At 42.0% G+C, this 19,961-nt stretch overlaps 1 long non-coding RNA gene across 1 annotated transcript; it reads right to left on the reverse strand.

The window, feature by feature from the left end:
• Positions 1-18,957: 18,957 nt before the first annotated feature.
• On the reverse strand, positions 18,958-19,449 carry LOC147180065 (uncharacterized). Its single transcript, XR_015093989.1, has 3 exons — positions 19,318-19,449; positions 19,152-19,223; positions 18,958-19,057 (listed from the first exon to the last, which is right to left on the reverse strand). It is a non-coding gene; the product is annotated as an uncharacterized LOC147180065 (long non-coding RNA).
• Positions 19,450-19,961: the final 512 nt, after the last annotated feature.

The following is a 19,961-nucleotide window of genomic DNA, read 5'->3' on the forward strand; positions in this document are numbered from 1 at the left end:
ACTTTGAAACCGTAACCCTACTTTAAACCCCTACTTTGAAACCCTAACCCTAGTTTAAACCCCTACTTTGAAACCCTAACCCTAGTTTGAAACCCTACTTTGAAACCCTAACCCTCGTTTGATACCTTACTTTGAAATCCTAACCCTAGTTTAAACCCCTACTTTGAAACCCAAACCCTAATTTAAACCCCTACTTTGAAAACCTAACCCTAGTTTAAACCCCTACTTTGAAACCCAAACGCTAGTTTAAAAACCTACTTTGAAACGCTAACCCTAGTTTGAAACCCCTACTTTAGAACCCTAACCCTAGGTTAAACCCCTACTTTGAAACCCTAACCTTAGTTTAAACCCCTACTTTGAAACCCTAACCCTAGTTTAAACCCCTACTTTGAAACCCTAATCCTAGTTTAAACCCCTACTTTGAAACCCTAACCCTAGTTTAAACCCCTACTTTGAAACCCTAACCCTAGTTTAAACCCCTACTTTGAAACCCTAACGCTTGTTTAAAAACCTACTTTGAAACCCTAACCCTAGTTTAAACCCCTACTTTGAAACCCTATTCCTAGTTTGAAACCCTAACCCTAATTTAAACCCCTACTTTAGAACCCTAACCCTAGGTTAAACCCCTACTTTGAAACCCTAACCTTAGTTTAAAATCCTACTTTGAAACCTTAACCCTAGTTTAAACCCCTACTTTGAAACCCTAACCCTAGTTTAAACCCCTACTTTGAAACCCTAATCCTAGTTTAAACCCCTACCTTGAAACCCTAACCCTAGTTTAAACCCCTACTTTGAAACCCTAACCCTAGTTTAAACCCCTTCTTTGAAACCCTAACCCTAGTTTGAATACCTAACCCTAATTTAAACCCCTACTTTAGAACCCTAACCCTAGGTTAAACCCCTACTTTGAAACCCTAACCTTAATTTAAAATCCTATTTTGAAACCTTAACCCTAGTTTAAACCCCTACTTTGAAACCCTAACCCTAGTTTAAAACCCTACTTTGAAACCCTATTCCTAGTTTAAAACTAGACTTTGAAAACCTAACCCTAGATTAAACCAATTACTTTGCAACCCTAACCCTAGTTTAAACCCCTACTTTGAAACCCTAACCGTAGTTTAAACTCCTACTTTGAATCCCTAACCCTAGTTTAGATCCCTACTTTGAAACCCTAACCCTAGTTTAAACCCCTACTTTGAAACCCTAACCCTAGTTTAAACCCCTACTTTAAATCCCTAACCCGAGTTTAAACCCCTACTTTGAAACCCTAACCCTAGTTTAAAACCCTACTTTGAAACCCTAACCCTAGTTTGAAAACCTAACCCTAGTTTAAACCACTACTTTGAAACCCTAACCCTAGTTTAAAACCCTACTTTGAAACCCTAACCCTAGTTTAAACCCCTACTTTGAAACCCTAACCCGAGTTTAAACCATTACTTTGAAACCCTAACCCTAGTTTAAACCCCTACTTTGAATCCCTAACCCTAGTTTAGATCCCTACTTTGAAACCCTAACCCTAGTTTAAACCCCTACTTTGAAACCCTAACCCTACTTTAAACCCCTTCTTTGAAATCCTAACCCTAGTTTAAACCCCTACTTTGAATCCCTAACCCTAGTTTAAACCCCTACTTTGAAACCCTAATCCTAGTTTAAACCCCTACTTTGAAACCCAAACCCTAATTTAAACCCCTACTTTGAAACCCTAACCCTAGTTTAAACCCCTACTTTGAAACCCAAACGCTAGTTTAAAAACCTACTTTGAAACGCTAACCCTAGTTTGAAACCCTACTTTAAACTCTAACCCTAGTTTAAACCCCTACTTTGAAACCCTAATCCTAGTTTAAACCCCTACTTTGAAACCCTAACCCTAGTTTAAAACCCTACTTTAAACTCTAACCCTAGTTTAAACCCCTACTTTGAAACCCTAATCCTAGTTTAAATCCCTACTTTGAAACCCTAACCCTAGTTTAAACCCCTACTTTAAAACCCTAACCCTAGTTTAAACCCCTACTTTGAAACCCTCACCCTAATTTAAACCCCTACTTTGAAACCCTAACCCTAGTTTAACCCCTTACTTTGAAACCTTAACCCTAGTTTGAAACCCTAACCCTAATTTAAACCCCTACTTTAGAACCCTAACCCTAGGTTAAACCCCTACTTTGAAACCCTAACCTTAGTTTAAAATCCTACTTTGAAACCTTAACCCTAGTTTAAACCCCTACTTTGAAACCCTAACCCTAGTTTAAACCCCTACTTTGAAACCCTAATCCTAGTTTAAACCCCTACCTTGAAACTCTAACCCTAGTTTAAACCCCTACTTTGAAACCCTAACCCTAGTTTAAACCCCTTCTTTGAAACCCTAACCCTAGTTTGAATACCTAACCCTAATTTAAACCCCTACTTTAGAACCCTAACCCTAGGTTAAACCCTAACCTAACCCTAACCCTAGTTTAAAACCCTACTTTGAAACCCTAACCATAGTTTAAACCCCTACCTTCAAAACCTAACCAGAGTTTAAACCCCTACTTTGCAACCCTAACCCTAGTTTAAACCCCTACTTTGAAACAATAACCCTAGTTTAAACCCCTACTTTAGAACCCTAACCCTAGGTTAAACCAATACTTTGAAACCCTAACCCTAGTTTAAAACCCTACTTTGAAAGCCTTACCCTAGTTTAAACCCCTACTTTGAAACCCTAACCCTAGTTTAAAACCCTACTTTGAAACCCTAACACTAGTTTAAACCCCTACTTTGAAACCCTAATCCTAGTTTAAACCACTACTTTGAAACCCTAACCCTAGTTTAAACCCCTTCTTTGAAACCCTAACCCTAGTTTAAACCCCTACTTTGAAACCTTAACCCTAGTTTAAACCACTACTTTGAAACCCTAACCCTAGTTTAAAACCCTACTTTGAAACCCTAACACTAGTTTAAACCCCTACTTTGAAACCTTAACCCGAGTTTAAACCCCTACTTTGAAACCCTAACCTTAGTTTGAAACCCTACTTTGAAACCCTAACCCTAATTTAAACCCCTACTTTGAAACCCTAACCCTAGTTTGAATACCTAACCCTAATTTAAACCCCTACTTTAGAACCCTAACCCTAGGTTAAACCCTAACCTAACCCTAACCCTAGTTTAAAACCCTACTTTGAAACCCTAACCATAGTTTAAACCCCTACCTTCAAAACCTAACCAGAGTTTAAACCCCTACTTTGCAACCCTAACCCTAGTTTAAACCCCTACTTTGAAACAATAACCCTAGTTTAAACCCCTACTTTAGAACCCTAACCCTAGGTTAAACCAATACTTTGAAACCCTAACCCTAGTTTAAAACCCTACTTTGAAAGCCTTACCCTAGTTTAAACCCCTACTTTGAAACCCTAACCCTAGTTTAAAACCCTACTTTGAAACCCTAACACTAGTTTAAACCCCTACTTTGAAACCCTAATCCTAGTTTAAACCACTACTTTGAAACCCTAACCCTAGTTTAAACCCCTTCTTTGAAACCCTAACCCTAGTTTAAACCCCTACTTTGAAACCTTAACCCTAGTTTAAACCACTACTTTGAAACCCTAACCCTAGTTTAAAACCCTACTTTGAAACCCTAACACTAGTTTAAACCCCTACTTTGAAACCTTAACCCGAGTTTAAACCCCTACTTTGAAACCCTAACCCTAATTTAAACCCCTACTTTGAAACCCTAACCCTAATTTTAAAACCTACTTTGAAACCCTAACCCTAGTTTAAACCCCTACTTTGAAACCCTAACCCTAGTTTGAAACCCTACTTTGAAACCCTAACCCTAGTTTGAAACCCTACTTTGAAACCCTAACCCTAGTTTGAAACCCTACTTTGAAACCCTAACCCTAGTTTAAACCCCTACTTTGAAACCCTAACCTTAGTTTGAAACCCTAACCCTAATTTAAAGACCTACTTTGAAACCCTAACCCTAGTTTAAAACCCTACTTTGAAACCTTAACTCTAGTTTGAAACCCTAACCCTAGTTTGAAACCCTAATCCTAGTTTAAACCCCTACTTTGAAACCCTAACCCTAGTTTAAACCCTTACTTTGAAACCCTAACCCTAGTTTAAAACCCTACTTTGAAACCCTAACCCTAGTTTAAAACCCTACTTTGAAACCTTAACTCTAGTTTGAAACCCTAACCCTAGTTTGAAACCCTAATCCTAGTTTAAACCCCTACTTTGAAACCCTAACCCTAGTTTAAACCCTTACTTTGAAACCCTAACCCTAGTTTAAAACCCTACTTTGAAACCCTAACCCTAGTTTAAACCCCTACTTTAAAACCCTAACCCTAGTTTAAACCCCTACTTTGAAACCCTAACCCTAGTTTAAACCCCTACTTTGAAAACTTAAACCTAGTTTAAAACCCTACTTTGAAACCCTAACCCTAGTTTGAAACCCTAATCCTAGTTTGAAACCCTAATCCTAGTTTAAAACCCTACCCCTAGTTTGAAAACCTAACCCTAGTTTAAACCCCTACTTTGAAACCCTAACCCTAGTTTAAACCCCTACTTTGAAACCCTAACCTGAGTTTAAACCCCTACTTTGAAACCCTAACCTGAGTTTAAACCCCTACTTTGAAACCCTAACCCGAGTTTAAACCCCTACTTTGAAACCCTTACCCTAGTTTAAACCCCTACTTTGAAACCCTAACCCTAGTTTAAACCCCTACTTTGAAACCCTAACCCTAGTTTGAAACCCTAACCCTAATTTAAACCCCTACTTTAGAACCCTAACCCTAGGTTAAACCCCTACTTTGAAACCCTAACCCTAGTTTAAAACCCTAACCCTAATTTAAACACCTACTTTGAAACCCTAACCCTAGTTTAAAACCCTACTTTGAAACCCTAACCCTAGTTTAAAACCCTACTTTGAAACCTTAACTCTAGTTTGAAACCCTAATCCTAGTTTAAACCCCTACTTTGAAACCCTAACCCTAGTTTAAACCCTTACTTTGAAACCCTAACCCTAGTTTAAAACCCCTACTTTAGAACCCTAACCCTAGGTTAAACCAATACTTTGAAACCCTAACCCTAGTTTAAAACCCTACTTTGAAAGCCTTACCCTAGTTTAAACCCCTACTTTGAAACCCTAACCCTAGTTTAAAACCCTACTTTGAAACCCTAACACTAGTTTAAACCCCTACTTTGAAACCCTAATCCTAGTTTAAACCACTACTTTGAAACCCTAACCCTAGTTTAAACCCCTTCTTTGAAACCCTAACCCTAGTTTAAACCCCTACTTTGAAACCTTAACCCTAGTTTAAACCACTACTTTGAAACCCTAACCCTAGTTTAAAACCCTACTTTGAAACCCTAACACTAGTTTAAACCCCTACTTTGAAACCTTAACCCGAGTTTAAACCCCTACTTTGAAACCCTAACCTTAGTTTGAAACCCTACTTTGAAACCCTAACCCTAATTTAAACCCCTACTTTGAAACCCTAATCCTAGTTTAAACCACTACTTTGAAACCCTAACCCTAGTTTAAACCCCTTCTTTGAAACCCTAACCCTAGTTTAAACCCCTACTTTGAAACCTTAACCCTAGTTTAAACCACTACTTTGAAACCCTAACCCTAGTTTGAAACCCTACTTTGAAACCCTAACACTAGTTTAAACCCCTACTTTGAAACCTTAACCCGAGTTTAAACCCCTACTTTGAAACCCTAACCTTAGTTTGAAACCCTACTTTGAAACCCTAACCCTAATTTAAACCCCTACTTTGAAACCCTAACCCTAATTTTAAAACCTACTTTGAAACCCTAACCCTAGTTTAAACCCCTACTTTGAAACCCTAACCCTAGTTTGAAACCCTACTTTGAAACCCTAACCCTAGTTTGAAACCCTACTTTGAAACCCTAACCCTAGTTTAAACCCCTACTTTGAAACCCTAACCTTAGTTTGAAACCCTAACCCTAATTTAAAGACCTACTTTGAAACCCTAACCCTAGTTTAAAACCCTATTCCTAATTTAAACACCTACTTTGAAACCCTAACCCTAGTTTAAAACCCTACTTTGAAACCCTAACCCTAGTTTAAAACCCTACTTTGAAACCTTAACTCTAGTTTGAAACCCTAACCCTAGTTTGAAACCCTAATTCTAGTTTAAACCCCTACTTTGAAACCCTAACCCTAGTTTAAACCCTTACTTTGAAACCCTAACCCTAGTTTAAACCCCTACTTTGAAACCCTAACCCTAGTTTAAACCCCTACTTTAAAACCCTAACCCTAGTTTAAACCCCTACTTTGAAACCCTAACCCTAGTTTAAACCCCTACTTTGAAAACTTAAACCTAGTTTAAAACCCTACTTTGAAACCCTAACCCTAGTTTGAAACCCTAATCCTAGTTTAAAACCCTACCCCTAGTTTGAAAACCTAACCCTAGTTTAAACCCCTACTTTGAAACCCTAACCCTAGTTTAAACCCCTACTTTGAAACCCTAACCTGAGTTTAAACCCCTACTTTGAAACCCTAACCTGAGTTTAAACCCCTACTTTGAAACCCTAACCTGAGTTTAAACCCCTACTTTGAAACCCTAACCCGAGTTTAAACCCCTACTTTGAAACCCTTACCCTAGTTTAAACCCCTACTTTGAAACCCTAACCCTAGTTTAAACCCCTACTTTGAAACCCTAACCCTAGTTTGAAACCCTAATTTAAACCCCTACTTTAGAACCCTAACCCTAGGTTAAACCCCTACTTTGAAACCCTAACCCTAGTTTAAAACCCTAACCCTAATTTAAACACCTACTTTGAAACCCTAACCCTAGTTTAAAACCCTACTTTGAAACCCTAACCCTAGTTTAAAACCCTACTTTGAAACCTTAACTCTAGTTTGAAACCCTAATCCTAGTTTAAACCCCTACTTTGAAACCCTAACCCTAGGTTAAACCCCTACTTTGAAACCCTAACCCTAGTTTGAAACCCTAATCCTAGTTTAAACCCCTACTTTGAAACCCTAACCCTAGTTTAAACCCTTACTTTGAAACCCTAACCCTAGTTTAAACCCCTATTTTGAAACCCTAAACCTAGTTTAAAACCCTACTTTGAAACCCTAACCCTAGTTTGAAACCCTAATCCTAGTTTAAAACCCTACCCCTAGTTTGAAAACCTAACCCTAGTTTAAACCCCTACTTTGAAACCCTAACCCTAGTTTAAACCCCTACTTTGAAACCCTAACCCGAGTTTAAACCCCTACTTTGAAACCCTAACCTGAGTTTAAACCCCTACTTTGAAACCCTAACCCGAGTTTAAACCCCTACTTTGAAACCCTTACCCTAGTTTAAACCCCTACTTTGAAACCCTAACCCTAGTTTAAACCCCTACTTTAAAACCCTAACCCTAGTTTGAAACACTAACCCTAATTTAAACCCCTACTTTAGAACCCTAACCCTAGGTTAATTCCCTACTTTGAAACCCTAACCTAAGTTTAAAATCCTACTTTGAAACCTTAAGACTAGTTTAAACCCCTACTTTGAAACCCTAACCCTAGTTTAAACCCCTACTTTTAAACCCTAACCCTAGTTTAAACCCCTACTTTTAAACCCTAACCCTAGTTTAAACCCCTACTTTGAAACCCTAACCCTAGGTTAAACCCCTACTTTGAAACCCTAACCTTAGTTTAAAATCCTACTTTGAAACCTTAATCCTAGTTTAAACCCCTACTTTGAAACCCTAACCCTAGTTTAAAACCCTACCCCTAGTTTAAAACCCTACTTTGAAACCCTATTCCTAGTTTAAAACCAGACTTTGAAACCCTAACCCTAGATTAAACCATTACTTTGCAACCCTAACCCTAGTTTAAACACCTACTTTGAAACCCTAACCGTAGTTTAAACCCCTACTTTGAATCCCTAACCCTAGTTTAGATCCCTACTTTGAAACCCTAACCCTAGTTTAAACCCCTACTTTGAAACCCTAACCCTAGTTTAAACCCCTACTTTGAAACCCTAACCTGAGTTTAAACCCCTACTTTGAAACCCTAACCCTAGTTTAAACCCCTACTTTGAATCCCTAACCCGAGTTTAAACCCCTACTTTGAAAGCCTAACCCTAGTTTAAAACCCTAGTTTGAAACCCTAACCCTAGTTTGAAACCCTAACCCTAGTTTGAAACCCTAACCTTCATTTAAACCCCTACTTTGAAACCCTAACCCTCGTTTGAAACCCTACTTTGAAACCCTAACCCTAGTTTAAACCCCCACTTTGAAACCCTAACCCTAGTTTAAACCCCCACTTTGAAACCCTAACCCTAGTTTAAACCCCCACTTTGAAACCCTAACCCTAGTTTAAACCCCCACTTTGAAACCCTAACCCTAGTTTAAACCCCCACTTTGAAACCCTAACCCTAGTTTAAACCCCCACTTTGAAACCCTAACCCTAGTTTAAACCCCCACTTTGAAACCCTAACCCTAGTTTAAACCCCCACTTTGAAACCCTAACCCTAGTTTAAACCCCTACTTTGAAACCCTAACCCTAGTTTAAACCCCTACTTTGAAACCCTAACTCTAGTTTAAACCCATACTTTGAAACCCTAACCCTAGTTTAAACCCCTACTTTGAAACCCTAACCTTAGTTTGAAACCCTAACCCTAATTTAAACACCTACTTTGAAACCCTAACCCTAGTTTAAAACCCTATTAACGTGATGTAGTTTAAGATGGGGGAAAACTTGCAAAATCTCACTTATAGCATTATACATCAGACTAAAAATAATTGCCGTGCAACACTTACCTCAGACGAGATGAAATGGGACGAGACCGTCGTCGATAACCTTCTAAAATAGTCTCATTCAAGCGTCTCTAATTGGCCACAGCACAGACAAGCAGAAAACGACCAATCAGGGAAAAGAGACAAGACAACATGAACTCCAACTATCAGCAAGGGGATCCGTCGTCTAGAACCTTCCAAAATCAAGCGAATGTCATTGGCCACAGCACAGAATGGGAAAAAAGCGGACCAATCAGGGTTAGGATTAGAAAAAACCGCGCGAGAGAAGACAACGCGAAGTCCCAACTATCACAAGATGGGTTGCAGCCGGAGGGTGAGGTTGGAGCGCGCTGCATCCGAGGAGACCAGTTTAAGGGGGCAAATGCGCTGCGTGCAGCTGCAAGGTTCAATAATGCGGATTGTGTCATACAACACTCGCGGGTTGCGAGTAGGACATACTGCTACATACAGGACAGGCTGTCTGGTAGTGGATGCGCTGCTTGACCAATTGTATGTGTTTTTTGCACATCAACATACAAAAATAAATACATATAAAAAGATAAAAATTGTAATTCAAACATCCACTTTTTTAACCACTAAAAAGAACCAACCATTGTCTAATTCATATCTTTGTTTTCAGTGTTAAGGGAGTGACACATATTTTAATTACTATGCATTTAAAAAAATCTGATTAATCTGTTATTTTAATTTCAGCAATTATCACCTGTCTAAATTATTCAACACAGACAAATCTTTACAAGCGATGAAATATTTCTACAAAAAATCCAGTATTATATATTTTATTATTGGCTACATTGTACATGTCACTGATTTTTTTTTTTTTTAAGTATATTGAACATAAAACAATCTAGTTAAATGAACCTTCCAATTTGAATTTGTTGATTTACACCATTAACCAAATTTTATTAACATCTTACAAATTCCTTTTATATGTCTATGTGTGCCCTGAGGAAACTGTGGAGACAACATGCGCACAGTCACTGTTTGTGCATCTTGAAGAACTCATCAATATCACAAAAGAAAACATTTACTTTAGCAAAGGAAATGGACAAGTTTTAGTATTAAATAATAAACCATAATCAGCAAAAAACACAGTAATAGTCACGCTACAAATTTGGAAAATAATCAAATAAAAACATTTTGTGACTGAAAAGTCCTGGCTGTACCTAATCAATTGGCCAAGATGGCCGCCGCCCTGGGCGAGCGGAGTGGCGAGAATCCTGGTCATACCTAATCAATTAGCCAAGATGGCCACCGCCCTGGGTGGGCGGAGTGGCGAGAATCCAGGGTGTACCTAATTAATTGACCAGAATCCTGGGTGTACCTAATCAATTGGCCAAGATAGTAGTAGTAGTAATAGTATTTGCAATAGTAGTAGTCGTATATAGGCCAAGCCTTGAGTACACCAAGAAAAAAAGGGGCTGAGTTGAGCTCAACAGTGAGAGATGATTGGCTGAGGCAGTTGCTATGCAAAAGTGACAGACCATTCACGCACACACATTTGATTTTAACTTGTTGCGAGACGTCACGCACCCACATTCCATTGATTTTGTATAGGATACGCTCACCTCAAACAAAAGCCTCTCACGACCTAACGGTTGAAGATGCAGATTCCAGAAATGGCTCGTTAGAACGGCAAGGGTTTGGGGAACGCGAGCATGTTCTCAGTTTTTTAATCGGATGAAAAATGACCAACTTAGGAGCAGGTTGAAAACTTATGATTGATCGAAAATGAAGAGGGAAAAACGGCGAAAATAACATTGAAAAGAGATCGAAATAGTCCGACTTCTCCTCGCTTAAAGTGAAAATAAAGGTACTAAATGACACATTAGCCAAATAAAACTTAGTTTTTCAGAAAGCAGAGGCTTGTGGCTACAAAATGTGCCAATTTGATGTCTAGTGAGCAAAGATTGTGGCCATGGTGACGAGTTGAAGTGAAACTTTTGGAAATAGATTTTTTGGTTCCCGTCACTGAAGCCTTAATTAGTCACACTCTAAATAGGCGACTTTCACCCCTTTGCTCACTGTCTTTGAACCCGCACAGGGAAGAGAGCTTTCATTCCTTAATATTTTTTTTTGACACTGAGCTAAAGATGACAAAAATTCCAACAAAATGAGCTAAAATTCATATCGGTCGGTCAACGTATGCGCGCGCAGCGTGTCTTGGAAAAAGGTGTTTGATTGGAGTTGATGTCTTTCGGATTCCCATTCATTCCTATGGGACTTTATTTGGGAGTTTTTTGGGAATAGCGTCGCCATGGTAACTGGGAATTCCCTTGCGGAAAAATCGGTGGAAGATTAAAAAATATAATAAAAAGAAGAAGAAGAATAATACTAGAAAAATTTCCGCGGAAATTTTGAATGGGCCTGCTGACTCTTGCAAGGTGGAAAGATGCATGCTCTGAACTGTTTGCCAAATGTTGGTGTACTTTACCTCTCAATTTGTGTCAGCAGGAATAGAGTTCAGGACAATTTGTAATAACTGCAGTTATTACATGTGTAATGGCTTCCCTTATGTCTTGATTGACATTTTAGTCATATCAAAAGGGAATCAGTTTAATTTCTTGCTTATAGTGTAAGTGATTAACTAAAATATAAAATGCAATATACTGTATCATGGAGCAAATACAGTATGAATGCAGTGTTTAAATTTGACATTGCATATTAAAAGGCATGTTGGTGCTGATCAATATTGCAGGAATATTACTCCAAAGTACATGTAAAACGGCTCTTAAAAGAGCCGTTTTGGGTCTTTGTTACACAGCATCTTCATCTTTTCCTGAGCACACAAAGGAACAAGTTGTTAGAAAATAGGCAGCAAAACTGAACAGTTAAAACTTAATCTAAATACTCATCCAATACACATGTGACGGTTTTTCAGTGAGGAATCCTGTAGAATAAATCATTTTGGTCTACGTTTGCGGGATCCCTTTTTTCATCTTTTCTCTCCACCAGTTGTACCGGACATAACAACCTTGATATCCTTGGCCATGTCAAGTAGCGCCCCTTGCTGCGCTCCATCCACCTGTATTGCATGTGAAAATGAAAAATGAGTGTTCAATGTTTGCCTAGATCAATTCAGTAATCAATCATCACTTACCCTCGCAGTTCATCCCTTACCATTGCAGTTCATCCCTTACCATCGCAGTACCTCACTGACACCAACACTTTTCATTGTGTTGTAGTCACAATCACAATAAGGACAAACAAAACATTCAAGTCCAAATGCACGATGTCCTGCTAATAGAAAAGCACACTGATTAAAAGTACCTTCATACAACACTGCTCAAAATAAGGGAGCGCTTAAATGGCATATCCCATGTCTTAAATTCAATTTAAAGCTCAATACGTTTAGAACTAACTAAATGATAAATATGTCTACAAAAAAAATGATTGGCCGCTCTGATTTTGAGTGTAGTTCTGTTATGACACAAATTTTGAACGAGCAAAGGATTTAACTTTTCAGCCTTTACAATTTAAAGTACAGTATCCCCCTCTTTTGAGCAGTGGTATGAAAGGCTCAATAACATTTGCAAAGGCACACTTGTGAAAATGGTGCCCTTGCGATCTACAATGAGCTGACACAAGAAGTTAACACACAGTAGACCGGACTGTGGTAACTGTAATAAGTGTGCAGAACGCCTGATTGAACACAACAATCTGGGCGAGATATGTAAATGTGATCAATCAGTGTCTGCTTTCCAGTTGTGGCCTGGGTGATCAGCTGTGAAAAGCCTCTGGACTGAAACAAGTCCAGAATGGATTTCTTTCCCTTTGAAAGCAAATCCTCATTAAAGTCTCCGCAAACAACAATAGGCTGGCAGTCCATCACGGCCAAGGCATCCAAGAGACTTCCAAGGTTTGGAAGAAAGGTGGCAAGACTCAGGTTGGGTGGCCTGTAGACCGTAGCTATCAAAGCCTGGACGGGAGCGTCAACCCTGATGACAGCAAATTCCAGGTCAACCACATTCTGAATAAACCGACGGGGCTCCGCTCGAAGACAATCGCGATAATAGACTGCGACTCCGCCACCCTCTTTTTGGGCCACGTCCAGTCTATTTGAATATGAAACTTGTCTGTTGCGCACAAAAGTGCTGCATCCCTACAGTTGCAAGGGAGGGGGGGAAGAAGGATCTGCGATTGGCTGGCAACCAGTTCAGGGTGTACCCCGCCTACTGCCCGAAGCCAGCTGGGATAGGCTCCAGCAACCCCCGCGACCCTTGTGAGGACAAGCGGTACAGAAAATGGATGGATGGATGGGGAAGAAGGATCCAGACAAATGAGTTTCAGTGAGGCAAAGGACATCTGCCAGCCTCAACTCATGATGAGACTTTAAGTCGTCAATATGAGATGGAAGCCCCTCGGTGTTGTGATGAACAATGGTCAAGGTGGGAAAAGCAGTTTGCGGCATTTTGGAAAAGTACAACAATGGTCTTGTACTTTGGAAAGAAGCGCGCGTCATACGGTCCATTGCCCCCGTGACGTTGGGATTGGCATAGATTTTGGATTCGTCAAAGTCTATGACCCTCAATCCCTGAAGTGACGTCGTGCGGCTTAGGGCAACATAGGCCATTCCAGGTTCAAACACACGCTTAAGAGACACCACTGCAGAGGTCATCGTCATGCCTTGCACTTTGTGAGCCGTGCATCCAAAGGCAAGCTTCATTTCTGGCCCGCTTCGGGATTGTCTAGCCTCAGTCCGAGCAAGGTCACTTTCTCTGCCGACCCCTTTGGGGCACTTATAACAATGTTGCCTATTGTGCCAAAGGTCCCGTTCACCAATCCGTCCTCAACATCCAAATTCCGAAGAAGCATAACCCGAGCTCCTACACCAGCTTGAAGGGCATCCGGTAGATCCCTTCTCGACCCCATGATCACTTTGGTCACAGTGACCATCGCCCCCGACCGTGGGCTCTTCCTGTAGTCCTCTGCGGGAATATTGACCACAGTCAATTTGAGAGCAGCCACAGTTGCTGCATTGTGCCTATCCACCTCTTTATTGGTGGCAAAGATATGCAGAGTATCCGCAGGGAGGTCTCGCGCATCCGTGACAGCCGTGGTGAGTAACGCCCTGTCACCATCGCCGAGTGGATCAGCCTTCCCCTTCTCCCTGATCCTGTTCAAAAGCGACGTCGTCTTTTTGCCGCATGATTTGAGTAAGCTTGACCATCTGAAAATCTGTCCAGAGGTCAAGAAGATCGTTGTCAGAAACGCAGAGGGGTTTGGACCTTCCGAAGGGTGGCAGTTGGTAGAAGTCCCCAACTGCAAGAACGGAGATGCCCCCAAATGGTCTCTGGTTGCCCTTGATTTGCTGAAATCTCCAGTGGACATAGGCAAAGAGTTCCTTGGAGACCATGGAGATCTCGTCGATGATCAAAATTTCCACGTTGCAAAGGGTTGCTCACAATGCGTCCAACGTATTCCCCAGCGCTTGGTAAGGAGGCTTTAGAGTCCTGGGGAGTTTCAAGAGGGAATGAAGAGTTTTCCCTGAGATGTTGTAAGCCGCCGTGCCAGTAAACGACGTCAGCAGCACGACCCGGTATTCGGATGCGAATTCGGCGAGACACATTCGCTCAAACATTGCCGTTCTAGGTCTTGCCACATATTTGTCTGAAAGACCAGACATCCACACGTTGTCTGCGTCCGGTTGCATGGTCCTCAGTCTACTCATGGGTAGACTCAATTTCACGCCATCCTCAGCAGTCTGGATGAAAACTACGCTGCGCGAGCACTTCTTCAGAGGGAGACTGCATGTCCGCGCCACCGCTTCTTGAGCGCTCACCTCTCTGTGCTTGGAATACGCCGCCATTATTTTCCTCATCTCGTCCTTTTTGTCGACAAGAGGCTTTGTCTTCAAGTCTTTGACAACAGACGTGAGGAACTCTGACATCTCGTGCTCCGGTTTGGAAATGTACGACATCATGTACATGAGACACGCGACGTCATCGAGCACGTACTGAATATCCATGTTGGCGTTCCATGCCCGCAGCAGATGTGGGTTGTAAGCATTTATCCAGCTTTCCGTTGGAGCACGCTTCAATATGACAACCATTCCGGAGGTCAGATTAGTGACGCTGTCCATTGTCAAATTGGCCTTTTTGAGAAGCTCCGGCAAGTCCTTCGGGACATCCGCGTCCATGAGGATCTCTCTGATGCGTTAGAGCTCTTCTTTAGCCTCCCTTTGTTTTTCGGTGAGGCGAGCCGATTTGGCCGCCTGCTTCCCATGCTGGCCTTCCACACTCTTGTCCGTTGGGACGTCTTCAGTCTCCGTCTGGAATGGCAACGTGATGGTGGTTTGGTCCATCGGCAGTTTGGGGTACCCAAATCTGCAAGAAACGTTTCCTTTCCGACAAGACTTTGTGTGGTTTTTGCTGTGTGCCTGAACGCTGGTGACAATGTCGTGCAGTTCAGGGTCCTCAATCGGGTCTGGTATTTTGCAAGTGATGTACTTGTCGATTAAGTCAATGGCTTCTTGACAACATCTGAGGTCGGGTTCTTCGATGACTGGCGCACCCTTAATCCAGAGCAGCATGTGAGCGTGCGGACTTCCTCTGGCTTGAAATTCTACACGATAGAAGTGGTCTTTTACCGGACCGAGAGGCTGTGCAGGAGACAGGATGAATGCCATAAGAGCATCCATCCTTTTCTCAAAAAGGCGCAACACTGTGACCGGATTGCTGCGAAGAACATCGCATTTGGCATTCCAGTCGAGATGGGAAAAGTCCCCTTGTTCGCCTTGCTGCGCTTTGACTATCTCGATTACTTCAGGCCATCTCATTTCCGCAGCAGAAAAGGTAAGGAAGAATGTGGGGTTGCCCAACTGCCTGGTCATTGCATGGAGGTCCCTAAGGGCACCCTCCCAAAAAGCCGGCGTGCCTCTCAAGGGCTGCATGAAGCGCATCGCATGCTCTCTTTGGATGAGCTTCTCCAGTTCATCTTTGTCCTGAAGCATCCGGTTTGAAATCTTCCTCCCATCCCAAATGAGGGCTATCCCCTTGCGGGCCTGAATGGACATGCTGTTGGTGGCCAGATAGATGCGTTTCTGTCACAAACTGCGCAAAGAAAAGGTAACTTTGATCTTTGGCAAATCGAGTGTCAACGGAGAATAACCTTGCATTGAAATACAAACTGGGTGACAGCTTAATTTCTCTCGCCTCATCGAGTGAGTTCTGTCCTGTTGGGAACTGAACGGGAAAGGCCATGGCTTCGAGGTTTGGCACGGCAAAAAATCCCACCGGCTTGTTTCCTTGGGCAGGAGCGATGCTAAATATGCCGTCCCCATATGACAGCTTTTCCTGCGCGATGTCAGGAGGCTGCATACAGGTGTCGAGCGTCAAGCCCGGCCTGAGCTCCTCTTTGCTCTCTTGGGGTGTCTGTTGCCCTTTGGTTGCGGGGGTGTCGCTGCTCTCTGGCTGTGCATCGGCCTCAGGGATGTTCTCTTCTCCTACCCCCTCGTCTTCCTCTTCTTGGAGACTTTCAAACTGAGCGCTTTCATCTATAGATACAGTTTTGTATTCTGGATGAATGCGTTTCAGTATCGTCAGTGCTGCCAAGACATTTGTCATGTTGACAGTGTAAAAATGCTGGTAACCTTTGTACACAATGCGGCGCTTCAGCTTCACCTGGAGAAGCTGGGCCTCACTGCGCGGCCTTGGGAGGGAGTTCACTGTGGCTTCCATCTCTGATGGAACGCACACCACAGAACCGTGTACTGCTCTTTGCCGTCCTTTGGGCAACGCAACAATCTTTGCAAAAGGGATGATTTTTGCAATTAGCTGTCGTTCAAGTACATTTAATTCCGACAGCTCTTCGGGAATGGGTGCCAGTGCCAAGTTATTTGCCACCGCCTGGGGTGGCATGCCACCTCTGAACAGATGGTTGTCACAGGTATGACAAATCCACTCCTGCATCCGTTCTTGAGGAACGGTACATGGGGCGGGGCAACTACAAGTGTGAACAAACTGGCCTGTCAAGCACGCAAACGCCACATCAACATCTTTGGTGTATCTGGCTCGTTTGCAATGCTTTACTTGATTGGGGAAAAGCGCACGGTGGCACACTGTGCAGATATACGTCGGCCCATGCCGAACCCTTTCCCGGAAAGAAGCGATGGTGGCTTCCATTTCTGGATCTACGAGTGCCTGCTTCATTTCCACAGAGACGTCTACTACACCGTTTGCCTGACCCTGCTCAATTTCCTGACACTGGGGAATGATGTGACTATATTTCCTTATTATTTTCACAGCACAATTTAACTTGTGGCGAATACGTTTTAGCGCGTTTGAATCACGCCTGTCCTCTTTGTTTTGTAAACAGCGCCTAATATGAGAGAACCTGAAAGCTGAATCTTTTTGGTACCTTTCTCCCATGTAATTTTTCTGTTGACTCTGAAAAGATATATCCTTTTTGTACCTCTCTCGCAAGTAATGTTTTTGTTTACTTTGAAAAGAAAGGTCATTTTTGTACCTCTCTCGCAAGTATTGTTTTTGTTTACTTTGAAAAGAAAGGTCATTTCTGTATTTATCTCTTATGTACCTTTTCATCAATATCTTCCGCTTTTGCTGAAAAGCAAGATCGTGTTGGTATTTATCAATCAGATATTGCTGCCGTTTTGCCTTAAAAGCAGAATCACTGTTGTATCTATTCTTCTGATAGAGCTTCTTTTTTCCTTAACGCAAGGATCACTGTGATATTTAGAATTAGATGTAATTGAAAGTTTTCTTTGGCACTTACGAATGGGTTGACGTTCTCTATATAAATGTTTTGCACGCTGACTTTTACTCCATTTAGAAAGATCTATATTAACATGCAGCAGTTTGAGTCCTTGCTGAGGTTCCGGAATATTTTGACTCTCATTAATTTGACTTGCTTGGCTATTTGGCTCAACATGTACCGCACTATGTAGCTCTTGATTTGGTACAATACCGATCACAAGTTGTATCGCTTTACTTGGGGATTCACCTAATTCAATTAGTAGCTCTTCATTTGCCTTTGATATGGTTGTAGTAGAATCCCGATGCGTCTTAATGGAACTGCCATCAATATGAAAAGAGACTGGCACAAACTCATAGGTTGCAAACCGGCTATGTCCTTCAAAAAGCTGACGCAAATGCTCAACCAAGCCACACAAGTGAGAAAAAGTCAACATAATTGCAGTTCCGTTTGGGTGTGGCAAGCCCACTTCAGATCTGGAATGTGAATCAAATAACCCAAAGTATCCTGATCTGTCACGGAATACTGCAAAACACTCTGGATTCACAATCAAGAAAGCAAGAGTGACATTTTGTGACAAGCACTCAAGCTGAGCTCCAAGAGACAATCCCAAGTCTCTTTGGGTATGACCGTCATCTATGACATAACCAACGCTGAGCTCATGCATCTGTACATTATAGACATTGGTGTCCGTCATGACTTGTTTTGGCATCTCCTCGACAGTCAAGTGATCATTCCCAAAGTTATGGTCCAAAATCAATTGCTGTTTAGCACCCACGTAAAGAGAGTCCCCGTGTTCAAGCACTCTGTCAAGTTCAAGCGAATTAAACTGCAACCCCTCAGCATGGAAGGCCAAGAAAGTGAGAGCCATACAAGTACATTGGTGGTTGCGAGAAAAACTTGAGTACCTTTCATCCATCTGTGAATGTGTGGCCCTCACGGATAGCGTGCGTTGAGGAAGTCCCACAGCAGGATCCTGAAATGATTGAAACCATTTTAATTATCTTAAATTCTAACTAATATAATTTTAAACATTTCATATGTTAATGGTTAATGTTGTGAGTATAAAAAAGTTACCTCAGTCCCAGGACGACGGGGGGATGATGGTCTGGAAGGAACCTCCGCAGGGGCTGGCCTTTCCTCTGGCTGAAACGACAAGCAAACAATAATTTTTTAACACAGCACTTGTGTGAAGGGTCACTAATTTCTGTTTGTGATTTTAAGTAAGACTTCTCAGGGCTGATAAGAATGCAATGCAAACCTGGTGCTCTCTCCGTGTGCTCTTATGGGCTGGCTGCTGTCGTCCTGCGGTGGATAGAGATAGAGAGATATATATTATTAAATTTTTTTATTTTTTTTGCTTTTACTGCGAAGCATTGTTATGACAAGAATGGACAATTAACTATACTTTTTTTTTTGTCATGAAGATGGATATGTAAATATAACGGGCAAACAAAATAGGAAAACTGAAATACCTTCTTATCCTTTGGATCCTGGGCAGTCCTCAGGGCTGGAAAGATGAGCTGGAGACAGCTTGTCCATCGCCTCCAACATGGGTGGGCTGAACCAGAGAGGGTTCAATGGGATGTTGCACTGTAAAAAACACAACAAAATAGAAATAGAGAAATAGAATTTTAACATGTGCCATGGTAAAAGGCTGAATGAATCCATGATCACCATCACAAACCTGGAGAGTGCCCATCCACCCAGTGGGCCCACAGGTGACCTCAGAGTCCACAACCGAGCTGCTCTGAAATGACTAGTGACATTATTGCAACACACACATTCATAAAATTTAAGGTTTTCAAAAACATGTTAGGAGGTTTTCAAAAACATATTAGGCTTGCGTTTACCTCCTTGGCCTTCCCGACGAGTGTCCAGTCAAAAGGGTTGGAAGGCTGAGGCGCAGTGACCTCACCCTTAACAACCACTTTTGGTCTGAACACTCGAGCTGGTGGCGAACGCTGAGGAGCAGCCGGTGCAGGTGGTGCAGTCCTCTCCATCCGCAGGTTGACGGCAGCCCACAGCAACCGCGCAAGCACCGACATCCCATCGCTGTCACTGAGGTGTACCTTCCAGACATGATCAGAAAAAATATTATACATCTACAAACATACTTTTGATAGGAGGAGCACTAATAAAATGTTTGTTTGTTTTTTGCAGCAACTAATGTACTTACACCGTGTCTCTACACCACAAGTGAAGATGTGACAGCGGGAAGTGGCCAGCAACAGATAGGTAGCGAATACCTACAGTAACAAAGGAAAAAACATTATTAGCTCAAGAGTCCCCCCCGCTGAGACACCAATGAAATCAGATCAGGAGGTGACTTAAAGAAAAGTAGAACTTTGTGTGTGAAAACAATTTTCAACATGGAACATACCCATAAGTACTGCCACCCGGTTGTACTCCTGGCGAAGAAGGTCCTGCTGGTCCAGCTCGACGTTCAGACGAGGGGGGAAGTCCAGCACAACGACCTGCACAAAGTTTAAAACTG

The sequence above is a fragment of the Leptonotus elevatus genome, chromosome 2 (genome assembly GCF_054856555.1).
Source record: "Leptonotus elevatus isolate MCC_2025b chromosome 2, RoL_Lele_1.0, whole genome shotgun sequence".
In the NCBI taxonomy this organism is placed as follows: domain Eukaryota; kingdom Metazoa; phylum Chordata; class Actinopteri; order Syngnathiformes; family Syngnathidae; genus Leptonotus; species Leptonotus elevatus.